The sequence below is a fragment of the Serinus canaria genome, chromosome 2 (genome assembly GCF_022539315.1).
Source record: "Serinus canaria isolate serCan28SL12 chromosome 2, serCan2020, whole genome shotgun sequence".
NCBI classification, from domain to species: domain Eukaryota; kingdom Metazoa; phylum Chordata; class Aves; order Passeriformes; family Fringillidae; genus Serinus; species Serinus canaria.
Window position 1 is genome coordinate 29,685,687 of NC_066315.1, and position 15,450 is coordinate 29,701,136.

The 15,450-nt window shown below is 40.4% G+C and overlaps 1 long non-coding RNA gene across 2 annotated transcripts; it reads right to left on the reverse strand.

Moving 5' to 3' along the window:
* Positions 1-3,415: 3,415 nt before the first annotated feature.
* LOC127059327 (uncharacterized) lies at positions 3,416-13,435 on the reverse strand. Of its 2 annotated transcripts, XR_007777019.1 has the most exons (7): positions 13,181-13,435; positions 12,967-13,090; positions 10,586-10,690; positions 8,779-8,922; positions 5,852-5,937; positions 3,868-4,246; positions 3,416-3,769 (listed from the first exon to the last, which is right to left on the reverse strand). It is a non-coding gene; the product is annotated as an uncharacterized LOC127059327 (long non-coding RNA). The 2 variants fall into 2 exon arrangements; XR_007777018.1 differs by having other exon boundaries at positions 3,416-4,236.
* Between the last annotated feature and the right edge of the window lie 2,015 nt (positions 13,436-15,450).

The window sequence follows — 15,450 nt, forward strand, 5'->3', positions numbered from 1 at the left end:
AGATGTAAAGTCCATGGGAGTTTTTACGGCACATTTTGTTGTAGTTCTGTTTCAGGGAAACTCCTGGAAAGTTGAAAAAAACAGTAGTAATATTTTCACTATTACTGTTTATTGTAACAGATGAACTGTAATAGTAGATTTCCATGTGAAATGTTTCATTAATTTAATTTGTCCCTCATTATGTGAAAACTTCATCCTGAATGATTGCTTTGTATTTTCGTGACTGATGGATGTGATAAAAACAATTGTCTGAATACAAACTGTATAAAAAGATGAGCTTCTAGCATACAATGCAGGTAAGGAACAGTATAAGAAGACAAAGAGAGAAGAAATCCCTTGAATTAATGAGGTGGAGATTAACTGGCAAGGTATTTTTCAGAAATCTCTGGAAAAGAGTGCTGCCTGGAAGTTCTGTGTGCAGTCAGTTTTGCCTCACCCCAGGTAGAAGTACACTTCCTACTACAAAAAGTTAACTTGTTTGAAGTTTTTATAGCTACCTTTGCTTCATTCTTCTTTGGTTCAGAGAACAGGATGTGCAGGAGAAGTCTTACAAACCACTACCTGTATCAACCAGACTGCATTTACCACAAGGTGCCCTAATTTTTTTTTTAACAATGAATCTATAGGTCTGTCTAAAAATGTCTAGACATTACTTCTTTTTCAGAACTATGGCAGTACTGTGATGCAAAAAGCAACATTTTTCATGGCTCTAGAAAAAATATTATTATGAGAGAAGGAAGGATTATTTTAATAGAAGGATTTAAAGTTTGAGTTGATTTGTTAATGCCATTGGTTACTGTCAGCCCTCCCACATCCCTTCACAGGTGGAGAAGATCCCTGGTACTGCTGTTGGTTTGGGTCATTGTGTGAACAAATGAGCAGTTCCAAGGGAACCTACAGGAGAAGGTCTGTACCTGCTCCTGTGGGGCAGATTTCAGCTTCACAGAAACACCTTACATTTAGGCAGGGTGAGAAAGAGATTTTGGAAACAGGCAAAAGGGTTCTGCTTGTGGGGTTATTCAGCAAATGAGAAGTCCACTGTGGGTCTACAGGGAATATAGTTTTGAGTAAGCAGGAGAGCCTTTGTTCATGGATGCCCTCAGTTCTGTCAGAGCCTACAGGCAGGAAAAGGAGCCTTCCTTCCTTTGTAGCCACCTCACTAGCAAGCTCTGTAGCCAGGCTGTGTTATCCCAGTTTTTCAGGGGGTAGTTTCAATTAATGAGCTAACAGAGGTTAAGTAATACAAATCCATGTCTGCCTGGCAGATTTGGTTTATATGGTGTACCTCAGCAAGCTTTCTTAGCTCTACCACACTGGTGTCTCATGTTTCTAATGTGATGCATGCCTTCCAGACCCTTCTGGCTCCAAGAATGAGCTTTTTAGATTGAAAGGGAAGAAACTAAACAAGTAAAAGTGCATGTACATGGCCATCTACAGGGCCTGCTGCTTACATTTTCTTTAAGTTCTTAGCAAAATCACAGAAAACAACAGCCTCATCCTAAATTCTTCTTAGTCCTTGATACTACATTGGATTTAGAAGGTGCTGCCTTTGTCCATGAAGAATTCACATCTGTTAATCTTCCCTTGACTCAGCTGGGAGCATTGGCACAGTGTAAAGGCAGATCCATGGAGCTCTAGCCACAGTGATACATATCAAAAGGAAATAAACTGTCCAGTACAGGGATATTCTCATCCAGACTTCAATCCTCTCAGTGGTAACCTATGTATCTGAAGTAATCCTCACAATGAAATGCTCTTTTATGTAGGCAGTGTGGTTTTCCCTGCCTTCTGAGGCCTTACACATACAGAAAATTTCAATAATCATGAAGTCTGCCTCTTGACGTGTAATGTGACCCAAGGAGCTGCCCTTTAAGTACAGAGTTGTGATTGAAAAGGCATCTTCTTGAAACAAGTAATTGAAACTATATGGCCTCATTCTTGACATTTGTGGTAGCATACTGGATTTTTATAGGAAACATGAAGGGATGACAGGAAACATTTTCACATGTGGTCATGGAACTCTGAAGGCATTTGGAGAAAAACAGTTCATAGAGTTCTTGCATATGGAAAACAAACATTTTTTCACATACTTCTCTATGCACAGAAAGTATAATCAGCTTGCATCTTTTTTAAGACATATGGCAGTATTCAGGAAACATAACACTGCAGTGTTAAATAAATGTAGGAATTTCCAGTATATACTGGGATATTACTTGTACACCCATTCAGTCTCAAGATCTGAGTCTAAAGCTCAGAAACTTGATTTACCTTGAAAAGTGACAAAGACCTTATGCCAGTCAGTAAGTCCATGTCAGTTTGGATGGAGAGCTATTTCTCCTCACATGAAATAAAGCATTGTTACAGGAGTGCAAAAGAGGAGGCAGTGGGAGCAGAATAATTTGTGCAGATCATATCTTCATAAGGGGGCAGTGCAGCTGGCATTAAGTACAGTCACTTCTGACCTTCCAAAGTGATTGCCAGGTAGCCAGTTCTAATTTGGTTTACTGTGGTCAAGGTGTGAGGCTTTAACTGCTGTCTTAGCTCTTGCAGTGAAAACTACTCAGCTAAGGGAACAGAGACATATTGGGTGTGATAAAGATGTTGAGGATCTGTCCTGCTTTCTGTGGGTATAATGTCTTCAGATGCTGCAGATCACCAGAGCTTCCCAACTCTCAGCTCTGCTCATGAACCCTGTCATTAAACAGAGATCTCAGCAAATGTGTTTGGCCAATATGCATCAGTAGTTAGCAAAACAAATAGGATGCTTGAATGTGGTAAATTATGGCTATGAAATAACAGAGAAAGTGTTATGGACTCAAATAACATGAATTTATGCGCTGACATGCAGTAAATCTCTTCTCAAGGCTTGAAGACTTTGCTAATTAAAGCACATTTGGAGGGAAGGAAAAGAAAAGAAAGACACTCTTACTCCAGATTTTAGTAATGCTAAACACAAGGCTGAAGGCTGTTCTTTAGGGGATGGCCAGATAGTGTGAAATACATACAACACTTTATTAGAGTTGAAAGGAAAATAAAAACTAATGACATTATTGCATTTTTTGAGATGACTTCTTAGTACTTTGGCTTACATCTTATTAACCTTTTGTGGCTGGCAGAGACTGAGAAGAGATTTGTGTGTGAAACATCTTGAGTAAATGAACTCATGTTTTAGCTGGAGCTTTGAGACAGCCATGCAGTGCAACTGATAGCCAGTACCAACAGAAAAATGTTCAGCTGTGGTGGGTTGACCATGGCCAGCAGCCAGACACCCTCCCACTCACTGCTGCTCACTCACTTCCTCTTCTCAACAGTGCAGGGGGAGAAAATAGAATTACAATTCTTGTTATATCACTTCCAGCTAACATCCCAGGCAAAACAGACCTTACTTGGAAAAAAATAATTTATTTCCAATGAGAATGTATTTATATGATGAAAAGCAAAAACAAAAAATAAATCAGTATTTACCCCCCTACTTGCCCATTTTTCCCCAGACTCACTTCACTCCTTCATTTCTACCTCCTATACCTCCTCTTCTCCCCAGGAAGTACAGGGAAGATGGGTGATGGGAATTTATGGACAGTCCAGAAGATTTCCTCTCTGCTGCTCCCCTTTCTGCTGCTTCTTACTCTTTACAATTTTCTCATTGCTCAGGCACTGGTCCTTTCTGTGGGCTGCAGTCCTTCAGATAAATAATCTTTCACGTGGCCTGACCACAAACTGCTGTTCCTTCAGAAATATCCTCTGACTTTGGAATTGGTTGCTCCATGGTCTGCAGTGTGGACACCAAATAAAACAATCCAATTGGTAATCCTCTCCTTCTAAATAAGAGCATGTCTAAAAGCACACAGATAATTGTCACCACTGTACCTGTCTGAACACGTTCAGGAAACCAGGAGTTTAACGTTTCTGCAAGTGTGTTTCACTCACTGAAGATGGGTCAGTTTTGTGTATGTGGTGCCTTCCATTGAAGAAGAAAATTACAGAGAAGCTCAGCAAGGTGATCCTCCAGTATTTCAATGTTTTCCACAAAACTGAATGCACAGACAAGGGAAGAATGATGAAGGGGAATTCTTCAGGCTGACCTTGTGTGGATCTCATATATGTGTGGCTGACAAAGGAACAGCTGATGCTTTCTCCTTCTGCTCAAAGGTAGTATTTGTTTCAGATCTAGCAATCCTGCCAACACATTTGAAGTCTGTGTTTTTTTAGACTCCACGTAGTATGATTTCTGCACTTCTGTAATCCACTCATGTGCAACATAAAAAAAAGCAATGGAGAGAGGAGTTACTTGCTGAGACAATGAAAAAAGTAAGAGAACTGGCCAAGCTCGCTTCCTCTGGGATCATTTGTCCCCTCCTTCTGGAAGGCATCCAGCTTTCCAGATGGGCCAGCTCTCTGATCTGATCACTGTATTACTTTCCTGCACTCACCTCTACTTCAGGTCATTTCATGTATTTGTTTTCCAGTAAAAAATGAAGAAGTGAAATTAAAAAGTTTGGGGGATGGGTGAGATGAAATATATTTATTTTTAGCCTGCTCTGACAAAAAAGAAAAGCACATAACTGAAAACAAGGGGTCCCAACACAATTTGCTGTTGTAAAAAGCAATTTTTCATTAAAAAGCAATTTTTAATTTAAAATGTGATTTTACCGAAAAAAGAAGAAAAGCATTTTAATTGCATTTTTGTTGACTCAGACCTGCTGAAGCCAACTGGGAGTTTTCCCACTGATTTCACTGGTTTGGATAGGGTCTCTCATGGACTAATGATGTGTTGTTGAATTGATGTTTGTTAAAGAGAAGCCAGAAATTTCAGAAACTTTTCCTCAGACTCGTTATCCTCCACTTTGCTTTTTTTTCTACATTTCTTTCAAAAACGTATATATGACATTAAAAGGGACAAGGGAGAGATGAGTATGAGTTTACATTTCCCTTTTCCAGAGATCACATGGAAACTTCATTCCTTGTCTGTTGTTTTAATGTACAGCAGGCTCCTGCTGCTTTCAAGATGGAAGCAGCGATTTTCATTATTCTATAGGAAGCGTATTCACGGCAAGATCCTTTGAACATTTTCCATTCCAGACTAATGGGGAATAGGAAAAAGCCATGGGATATCACTAGAAAATCAGATTTCATACAATTTTAAAAAGAAGTCTGTCTTCTTTTTAATCAGTTTCCTGGGATCCTGCTGAGGACCCCTCCTGACATTTTGTCATCCTGTCAAAAGTAAATTTTCTTTTGCCTTTGCTCTGATGGGGGTGGGGCCATTTTTACAGATGGCTTGGTAATGTGAGTAGGAGCCAAGAATAAGGGATAATTATTCATAAATGACATTTCCCACTTCTGTGGGTTTTCTTGAACAGGACAGATATTCTAATGTTCAGTTCTAATGACAGGGAAGAATTTATAGTCTCTCTGTCTTATCTCCTGGGAGTGTAAATGCTTTACTTTCAACTCTTCAAGATGTTTCAGTTTTCTCCAAAAAAAGAAGTCCCTAATGCATCTTACTTCAATTTTGGCATTTAACTCCAGTGAGTGCTCAGAATCCTGAATATGTAAAGACAGAATGTCAGATAACTGGAGAGCTGTTTAGCTTTCTAACATGACTTTCATAACAATCTCCAGGAGCACATAAGTTCAAGGATATAATTTCTTAAGGTTAAATTGTCCTGGGTATGAAGCATTAGGTCATGCTGCCTGTTTATTTTCAAACCCAGGAGGTATGTGATGGGAAGTGTTCCCTTCTGGGACTCTGTGAAGTAGGTATGTGGTTAGGGCAAGACAGACAGATGAGTCATAGGTGGGAAACCATAGTGATACTGAAGAATTTGACTGTAGCCACTTTCAGTGTTACCTCATTTTGAGGAGCCTTCCTCTGCCCACGCTGTGCTGTTCACTTCTGACTCGTCCTCAGACAGATAAACCTGGGAGCCTGTTGAACTAGAGCAGAGAATATTTCACATTTCTAGGCACATGAAGCTCTCAGGACTGAGTACAGCTGTTTTCTCCTTCATGATATGTAGATTTAACAGCCAAATTAGACCATAGGGAATCAGATGAATGAAGGATTAACCTCGTGACTTCATTTTGTAGTTCATTGGAGACATGTTGGGAAGCCAACAGAGATTTTTAATATTCTCCAGGAATCTGTTCACAAGGTCTTCAGAAAGGACTTTGGGAAGCCTGGAAGGCCCTTGCAGGCTGAGCACCTTCTCTGTGAACTGTTAGTCATGTCTCATCTATTGCTCCAACCAAAGGCCTGTCATTTGTCTTATGGCATAGTACCCACTAATGGGTTGAGAATGGTCTAAGTCTCAACGATGATAAATAAGGGACAGGAACCAGGGCACTGTATAAACTTGTTACTGAAAAGTGAATTCAATGGAAGATCAATCTCTGCCTCTCTCTTTCCTTTAAAGGAAATGATGTATCTGGCATTAAAAGACCTTATGACAGCTACACAGAGGGACTTTTCTTACTTTCTTGTGCTCAAGGAGATCTCGTGTGAAAATGTTATCTCATCTGGCAGACTTAGAAGAGTCTCAAGAGTTTCCAGTAACTTGACTGAAATTTATAGACAGCATTGGTAAAATCGACTGATGAGCCGTGGGGAAATGGATGCAGTCTTGTGTGTCTTCAAACAATTTCAAAGAAATATACAGGGTACTGTCACTGTTAATTTTGAAGGGGAACTCAGGCAGAACAAGAGAAATACCCACTTCTCCATTCCAAGGCATGACTTATATAACTTTCTTTTCTGTTCTTTCTTTCTTTCTTTCTTTCTTTCTTTCTTTCTTTCTTTCTTTCTTTCTTTCTTTCTTTCTTTCTTTCTTTCTTCTTTCTTTCTTTCTTTCTTTCTTTCTTTCTTTCTTTCTTCTTCTTTCTTTCTTTCTTTCTTTCTTTCTTTCTTTTTCTTTCTTTCTTTCTTTCTTTCTTTCTTTCTTATTTTTATTATTTAATGTAATAATTTCTTTCTAATATAAAAAATAAAACTCCACTACATAGTTTACTGTGTTCATGGCACTATGATAGTCTTTTAATTGCTGAAAATCCAAGGCACCCAGAATGTCCTGTTCTCCTAATTTAAAATCTTTTTCCTATACAAAGTACCTGTAGAGTTCAACTTCTGTAATATAATCATCCTGCTTCATGAAAAATGCATACGTAGTGCTCTACAAGATATGCCATCTTTTATTTGGTAAAAAAACTCTTAGAACTTTCTTCAAGGAAAAGGATATGGCTGAAAGAAATAAAAGAGCCAGAGAGTCATGAGCTGCATTATCTCTGTGAGAATGGGGATTTTCATCACTCTTTCAAAGCCAGCTTCCTACAGAATGTGATACCACCACCTGCTAAGCACATGGAGAATGCATGAAGGAAGAGTTTATTCAGTGTTTAGTGAATTAGCTGCTCATGAAAGGAGGCACAACAAAGATATTCTTGCTCAGGAAATACATGTAGTAAAGGCAACCACAAAGAAAGTAAAGGTATCTACTCCTCTGGTGCCCATTGCACTCTTTACTGCTAAGAGAAAAGCTCTGCTTCAGTGCTCACTTCAACTCCAACCCTTAGCTCTCCCTGTCAACCAAGTGTCCAATTATGGAATTCCCTGGATTCATGAAAATGCATGTATGAAAAAGCTGGATTTCCCCATAGCTACCTTTCACATAAATCACTTTATTACCAACAAATGCCATTCAGTGTTGACATGAGACAAAATACCAATCAGTAACCCAGGTCTGGCTAGCATTCTGCAGTGTTTCCTGACCAGTTCCTTTGAAACATCAACAGGCACATTATGGTGTTGCAGAAATGGACTATTTTTACACTGATTCTGAAATACAGTTGTTTTAAATGCGGGCATTAAGAAAGGCTTTTCCCCATTTATGGGTGAGGTACCGTGATTGCCTTTTTGCTGGATTATCAGAGAAGGCTCTATTGTACAGGTTTGAAGTAACATGGTTTTTTAAACAACTTCATTTTGTTGTAAAAATATTTACTTGTTGTTCCTAAGAAAATATCTCTGCCCTAAGTGGTAGTGTGCTTGCTATAATATACTTACAGGTAACATAAACCTCAGCACTGTGGCTGCAGTAGACAGCAAAGCTCGACCACAGCTTTGTTTCTGGCAGTCCCTGAGAGAGATCCTACATCTGGTAGCCTTCTTCAGGTGCCCTTAATTTTTTTTCAGCTATATCTGTCCTGATTTCAGCTGGGACTGAGTTAGTTTTCTTCTTAGTAGATGGCACAATGCTGTGGTTTTAGGTTTGACATGAGAAAAATGTCGATAATGCTATTGCTATAGTTCTTCCTAAATGGTGCTTACCCTCAGCCAAGGGCTTTGAAGTTTCCCATGCTCTGCCAGTGAGCAGGTGTACAAGAAGTTGGGAAGAAGCATAGCCAGGACTGCTGGCTTGTACTGGCCAAAGGGATATTCAGGCCATGGGATGTCATGCCCAGTATAAACTGGGAGCAGTTGGCTGGAATGAGCCAATTGTTTCTCAGGACAAGCTGTGCATTGGTCAGTGGGTGGTGAAAAATTGTCTTGTGCAGAATTCATCTTCCTTGGGTTTTATTTCTCTCCCTCTCTTGCATTATCATTATTATCATATCATCATTATCATCATTATCATTACATTATCCATTATCATTATCATTGTTATCATTATAATCATTATTGTTATCGTTATTATCATTACCATCACCATTATTATCATTATTATTTTTAATGCTGTTTTTATTATTGTACTATCTTTGTTTCAATCATTACACTGGACTTACCTCAACCCCCGAGTTTTTGCTTGTGTTTTTTAAATTCTCCTGCCCGTCCTGCCGAGTGGGAGAGGGTGAGTGATTGAACTCAGTTCCTGGCGGGGGTTAACCCATGGCACATCCCGTCTTCTGCGCGGTGCCAGAAGCTGTGCACTGAGAAAATGGAGCAGCCAGCAGAGGGCAATGAAGGTCAGTTTTTAGAGAAGTTACATAAAACAATCTCAAAGTGGTCGAAAATGTAGGGCAAAAGGGTCAAAACAAGAGCATGTTGTGAACGGCTGCTATACATCCATTTCTACTAATTGCTATGAGACCCAAGTGAACCCTCGTGGTCATGTGATCTATAAACCTCCTTTTTAACGGCCACATTAAACAATGCAGCTCCTTATTTATGACAATGGAGTTAATAGTCATTTCAACAGGGGGGAAAAACCCAGGAAAAATTATACTCCTCTAAAATAGGACAAACAGCTTAAAGCAATAGCCAATAAACCCACAGCTCTCCATATAAATTCTGTTTTATTGGTCTGTTCTGGACAGCAGTTGTTTTGTTTAAGTTGATAACAGGTCATTTTTCCCAAGACAATTAGGTGCTTGGATGAAAAAGAGAGAGATCCAGAGAAGTCAGCTGTTGCTCAGATCAGACAAAAAAAAAAAAAACAAAAAAACCAACAATAAACTTCCCTCAGTCAGACTCAAAGCTCTTTATCTCAGCTCTTAATCCCATATGCTAGGAATAACGTGAATTTATAGTAAAGAACAACTTTTTTTGACTTGGGTGACATCTGCTAGGGATGTAACTTTTATCTAGGCAGTTGGGCAAGCCAAGAGAAAGCGAGCTGTGTTGTTTGCCTCTGACAATCTGGGCAACATCTTTTTGAGCCTGATTGTGGCTCTAGGTGCCAAAATTTTTTAAACTGATCTCTTGACATTGCTATGCTAACCAAGGAACAGCTTAATAGCAGGAAATGCCTGGAGTGTTAGTGGGAAATTGTATTTATTTATTCTGTGGAAGATCCTAAAGTAGTCCTTCAGGAGTGGGACCCTGTTGCAGCTCTGCTGTGCTGCAGAGAAAAGCTCCTGCGTGCTGTAGATCTGGGTTTCACTGCTGGATGTGTCACACCAGCTCAGCTGTCCTGGGCATGGCACTTGGCTTTTCTACACTGAGCTTTTCTGCACCTCAAAAAGGAATAGTAATTCCTGCAAGGTAAAGTGCTGTGACTGAAATGACTATATAAAAGCTAGGTTGTGTTTTTGATACAGGATAGAAGAGAGAAAGCAATACTGCTTGTATGAATTTTATGAATATTTATGAATGTTGTGAGTCTGAGAGAAAGATCTGGGGCTGTTTAATTGAAATTAATTATCTTTGCCTCCTGAACTTTCAGCAGAACCTGGGAGTTATAACTGTCTGTGTAAAATTTCTTTCTGACCATTCATAGTAACACAGTCTAGTAAGTATACTTATAGGAGACCTGGCAAAAAAAAAAAAAAAAGTGAATACTCATTGTCAAAATGAAAAAGAAAAAAAAAAGGCAAAATGGAACCTTGCAATGATGACGTGATTTTTGAACAGTCATGAGAAGGAAGAGCAAAGTCCTAGAGGAAGAGGAGGGGTGAGCCACCCACCTTGTGTGCCCAGCAGAGGTTCCCAGGTGGGATGCAATTGGCTGCTGGTAAGTGCCCTAGTGTTCCTAGCTATTAACAGTAATGATAATTTGAACCAAAGCTCTCAGTGCCTGTGTGTGCTTATTTCAGAAAGAACACAGGACACGTTACACCGTGTCAGACACAACAGGCAGATGCCAATAAGTACCTGTTTGCATATGATATAATTGCTGCTTCTGGGCTTTTATGATGTCTCATCAGCTGATATCCAGAAGTCGGGCTGGCGCCGGATCGGACGCTGGGTGGGATCTGCCTGAAAGATGGCAAATATTTGACTTGGTGCTGATGAGGTGGATTTCAGTCATGGCTCTCTGTCCTCATCAAGAGGATTGTGGCAGAGGTAGTGGGTGTGTTTGAACCCTGTCAAGTTTTCTTTCAATGGCTGCTGCCTTTTGCTTGTTCACTTGTCTGATCGCTCGAATGCAACCAAGAAGTTGTGTTCATGTGAGCACAACCAGAGTGGCTCTGCTCAGGGCTGGAGATGCTGTTCCCAGGGGCACAATACCTCCTGCAGGGTAGGAGCCAGTCCCCTCGCAGGAGGAGTTGCTGGGGCTTCTTTTTGCCAAATGGAGTCTCCTGCAGGTGTGCAGGGGAGGGCAGCCTGCCTGCACTTTCCCTCTGTGGGGCTGACTCCTCTCCTGGGTCATGGGGGCCAGCTGAGGATTTCAGGAGGGCAGGGCTGCCCCAGTTTAGCTGCTGTGCAGTGCTTTAATGGAGTCAGTGCACCGTGATGCAGCAGCACTTCTGCCAGGCTGACGTACTCTGCCAGCGCACATTAAGTGAAATCAGTGAGCACAATAGTTGTAGGCAAGTCACAAATAAATTATATTCATAGGCTTTAAATATTTTATTATTTTTTTTTCCTGAGGCTAAGAGGGGTGGTAATTCAGTCTCCTATGTCTCTCCCACAACACAGACTTTCATCCAGCTACCCCTAACAATTTGAGGGCAGATTTTAGACCTTAAAGAAAAATGTCAGCATTGACTGTTACTTACTTAAGTGTGTAATATAAAAATCCCTATATCCTCACACATTAAATTAATCACTAAGTGGTTTTATTTCACTTTCCTGTGTTGAACTGTAGGAGAAAGAGGAAATTGCTGAAATATTTTTCTCTCTTCTTTTTTCTCCTTTGTCTTGAGGTGTTCACATATTGGAGTGAAATGAAAGCACTGATCTAGGAATAGCCAAGCTCCCTTACTCTTTTTCCCCTCACACCCATTTTTTTCCACAGCCAGACCATCCTCTATTTGGAGGATGGAGTGGACCAGCAGCTCCCAGAAAGCTGGTTCATAGCCAGGGGAGTGTGGCAGTGGCCTCCTGGGAGCCCTCCAGCAGGATGTGGGTGAGATGGAGGGCAGCTGAGCCCTGCACAGGCTCATTGTGTGGGTATTTAAGCACAGCAGCACCCCAGCAGGGCTTTGTGGCTGGTGTATCTATCATCATCTATCACATATCATCACCTTGGAGCTGCATGCAGATCAGATGCTACGGCCAGGCAGTCCCTGTGCCCAGCTTTTCATAAGAGAGCCTGTAATAGTAAAGTAATGATCAAGATTGTGAATTCCTACGAGTTTATGATAAAAGTGCAAGTGCTGAAAGCATTGGGAAGCATACTTGGAAGAAAGTGACAGTCTGACACTTTCCAAAAAGCAAGATTAAAAGTTTTAAAACTTGTGTGACAGAATCACAAATTCTTGAGGCTTTTTTCTTTCTCTACCATTCCTGCTTCGACTTGGGTGAATCATGCCCCATCCCTATTTTAGATGTGGAGAGTATTTTCTTGAATCCTTTTAAAAGAAATCACTTAGCACTTACTTTGCCTCTGAAATAGAATATTAAGATTCTTTCTTAGCTCATAAGAACTAAGGTATGCATTTTAAAGGGAGGAAGAGAAAAATAACAGAATAAATACTAATAAAATATTTTTACTAATATAATGAATTGTTGATTATTTTTGGATTCAAGTACCTGAAAATGATAGCTTAATTTATTTTTCAAGTAATTTTGTGCCACTGCAGCCACAGTAAAAGGCATTTAATTGAATAAGGTAGAATAACAAAAATAACCAGGAGAACAGTTGATCACAGACATAAAAAAAAGGTTTTCTGTTCTCTATGTTGTGGAAAAATTAGGCTGAGAGTCATGAAGGAAAACTTCTTAAGGGCATGGTTTTGTTAACATTGGTAGTTTAACTTCTAGAATGTTTTTCATCTTTAATGAACAAATGCTTACTGCTGTGCAAGAATCAGCTACAGCATTTTTACTGTTTTCAACAAGAAAATTGTATGGTTTGTAAGTGGAAAAAGCAAGCTATAGAAAGGTAAAAATATTTTGTAACCATGCCACAATAGGAGCTAAGAAGTGAAACGGAGTTTTTTTAACCAGGCAATATTGATAGTCAAATATAATCATTTTATTTGCAGTTTATCTGTAACCTCCTACAGAAAACAGCAGTGCATACATTGTTTAAAATGAAAATGCATGCTCTTGGTTTAGGCTTATTATGTTTAACAATGTACCTTTACCTTGAGAAAGTTTTGTGTTTCTTGATAGTGAATTACAATATGTCTTCTTAGCTGAGAGAAATTGCCCACTTTCTGCTGAAAAGGGTCAAAAGTAAACTGGAAATTTCCATGTTGATAAGAAAGCCTGAAAGCAAAAAATATTATACCTGAGGTAATGCAAAATGCGTGTTGCTGTGACAGGCTCTTAGCCAGAGCTGTTCTGAGCTGATCCTACCTTTTTTCTGCCCTGCTCTCTCCTTTGCCATCTTTTTCTTCTTTCCCATTCTTCGTTGCTCCAAACCTAAAGATGGCCAGATATGAAATGCTGCCAGTCACGACTCCTAAGCTTCAAAAAGATCTCTCATCAGCAGTGACAGAGGCTCTTTTGTGCAGCTTTTGGAAGTGGCTCTGGCTGCTTCCGCGCAGGCAGGGCACTGCGGAGCTCCTCTTCACTCCAGCCTCTCCATGCACCATCTGGATGGCAGAGGGAGTTCTGTGTATCTTTCCCCCAAGGCTTCAGGCGAGGTAAGGCTGCAGTCAGTGCCATGGTCTGCAGGGACACATCATTCTAGATTAATGAATACAAAGAAATGGGCCTCTGCATTTCAGTCCATCTCCCCAAAAGGTAATTTTGGCCATGTGTTTTGGCGGCTGAGTAGTCTTAGAACTACAGGAAACATGCTAAACTTGTGCTGGGAATTCATCACCAAATGGATGCATCACCATGGGTATTGTAACAGAAAACTGTGAAAAGCAAATTAAATAGAGGTAATGCTAAAATATTTAGTTTAATACCATTGTCATAGGTTTCTGAGGGTCAGGAAATAGGCTTTGCTTTCTGTGAGGGGATTTTATAGGAACTGTCAGCTTGATTTCACAAGGCTTTGCTATAATTTTTCATGTCTTGCTCTGTGAAAATGTGAGTGCAAAATTCTGCTATACCGACAGGTCAGTTAATACTACTTAGCAAGGGGCAGACAATCTGTCAAGTTCAAGAGCCAGGGAGAGGTGACCCTTGTCTTTTGAGCAAGTGATACAAATTGGGTGAGAAGGCATCATAAGAACAGCCACAGTCAGTCAAACCTCTGATCTGTTTAATTCAGTACTTTGTCAGCTAAGGTGGCTATCAGGGAATGCTTAGCAAGAGGATAAAGCACAGTGCAAATACAGAAACTGTCTCTCTGTAATACAGCTCATGAGCTGGGAGGGAGGGAAGAGAGTCACTGAATGAGACTGAAAATCTTCATGTGTCTCTTGCAGTACAGAATTTTGTATTGCCTGTGATTTACTCTTATGCAGAAAGAGAGCATTTATCAATGGCTTGGCCAATGGCAAATCTTGCATTTACTTTCTCTCTGCTTTCTGGCAGCTGAAGTTCAGCACTGCTGCTCTCTGGGGTCAGGGGCTCCCTGAGGCAGGTGCAGTGTCCTTCTGTGTGTCAGCAGCAGAGTGCCAGCTCCCCATGGGGCTTTCACACACTCCTATTCACCACTGTTTCTTCCACTTCACAGCTCCAGAGACCTTCCCTCTGGTCAGTGGCTCATGGTATCCATGCTTCTCTAGATCATGTGACTCAAGGTTTTGGTTTTGATGTCAGCATAAGGGACTGGGCTTGTAGGAGTGAAGTGAACCTTCTGTAGTGACTTAGATGTGATTACTGATCCCTAGTAAAGCTGGGCATACATTTTTGAGAAGGAAGCAACAACTGAGAAAGAAAACTCTCCTGAGGAACTCTTATACCCCTCCTTGTGGATCTGAGGGATCTGTGAAACTGTAAAGCTGGTGACCACTTCAGCTCCCCTGCTCAAAGAAGAGGGATACAGGCATGGAAAGTTTCTTGCACAGTTTCTTGGGTTATTATTACATTATTTTCACTTGTGTTTCATGAGTGGAAGCACTTTGGGATGTACTTTCTAGTATTTTAACTAAAGGGGAGCCTAAAAATTGTATGCTGTGAGCTACCTTTTAAAAATAGTTTTAGATGCGCTAAGAAAATGGTCCTGGAACATTTGACCATTGAAAACAAAAGATCATACTGAGTCTTAATCATCAGAACCTTTTTACACCTTTGGGCTAAAAGATTTTAAGGGCACATAAAGGTACCACTGAAGGCACAGCTGAACAGTACAGCAAGGAGAGGGTTTGCTGACAGTGCACTGTACAGAGGGTACAAGAGGGTGCAGCTCTTTCCCCTTCCCTAGGCAGCACTCTAGCATATTAACATCTTTTATCCAGCATTTAACAAGACCATCGCTGTGTCATGGCTGCATTTCTGGGCAATGCCATTCTGACACTACCTCAAGGGCAGAAATGCTCTAACTGCTACACAAATGTACCTTACAATAATGGAAAATCCTTTTGCAAGATGGAGAGTAATGCACTCCAAACAGAGGAGTTCTGGTGGCCCCAAGCTGATATCTGCCAGGGCAGCCAGAAAGATGAATTCACAACAGCAATGGTATTTTACAATAATTTACATGAAAACCCCCATAATAACAGAACTGG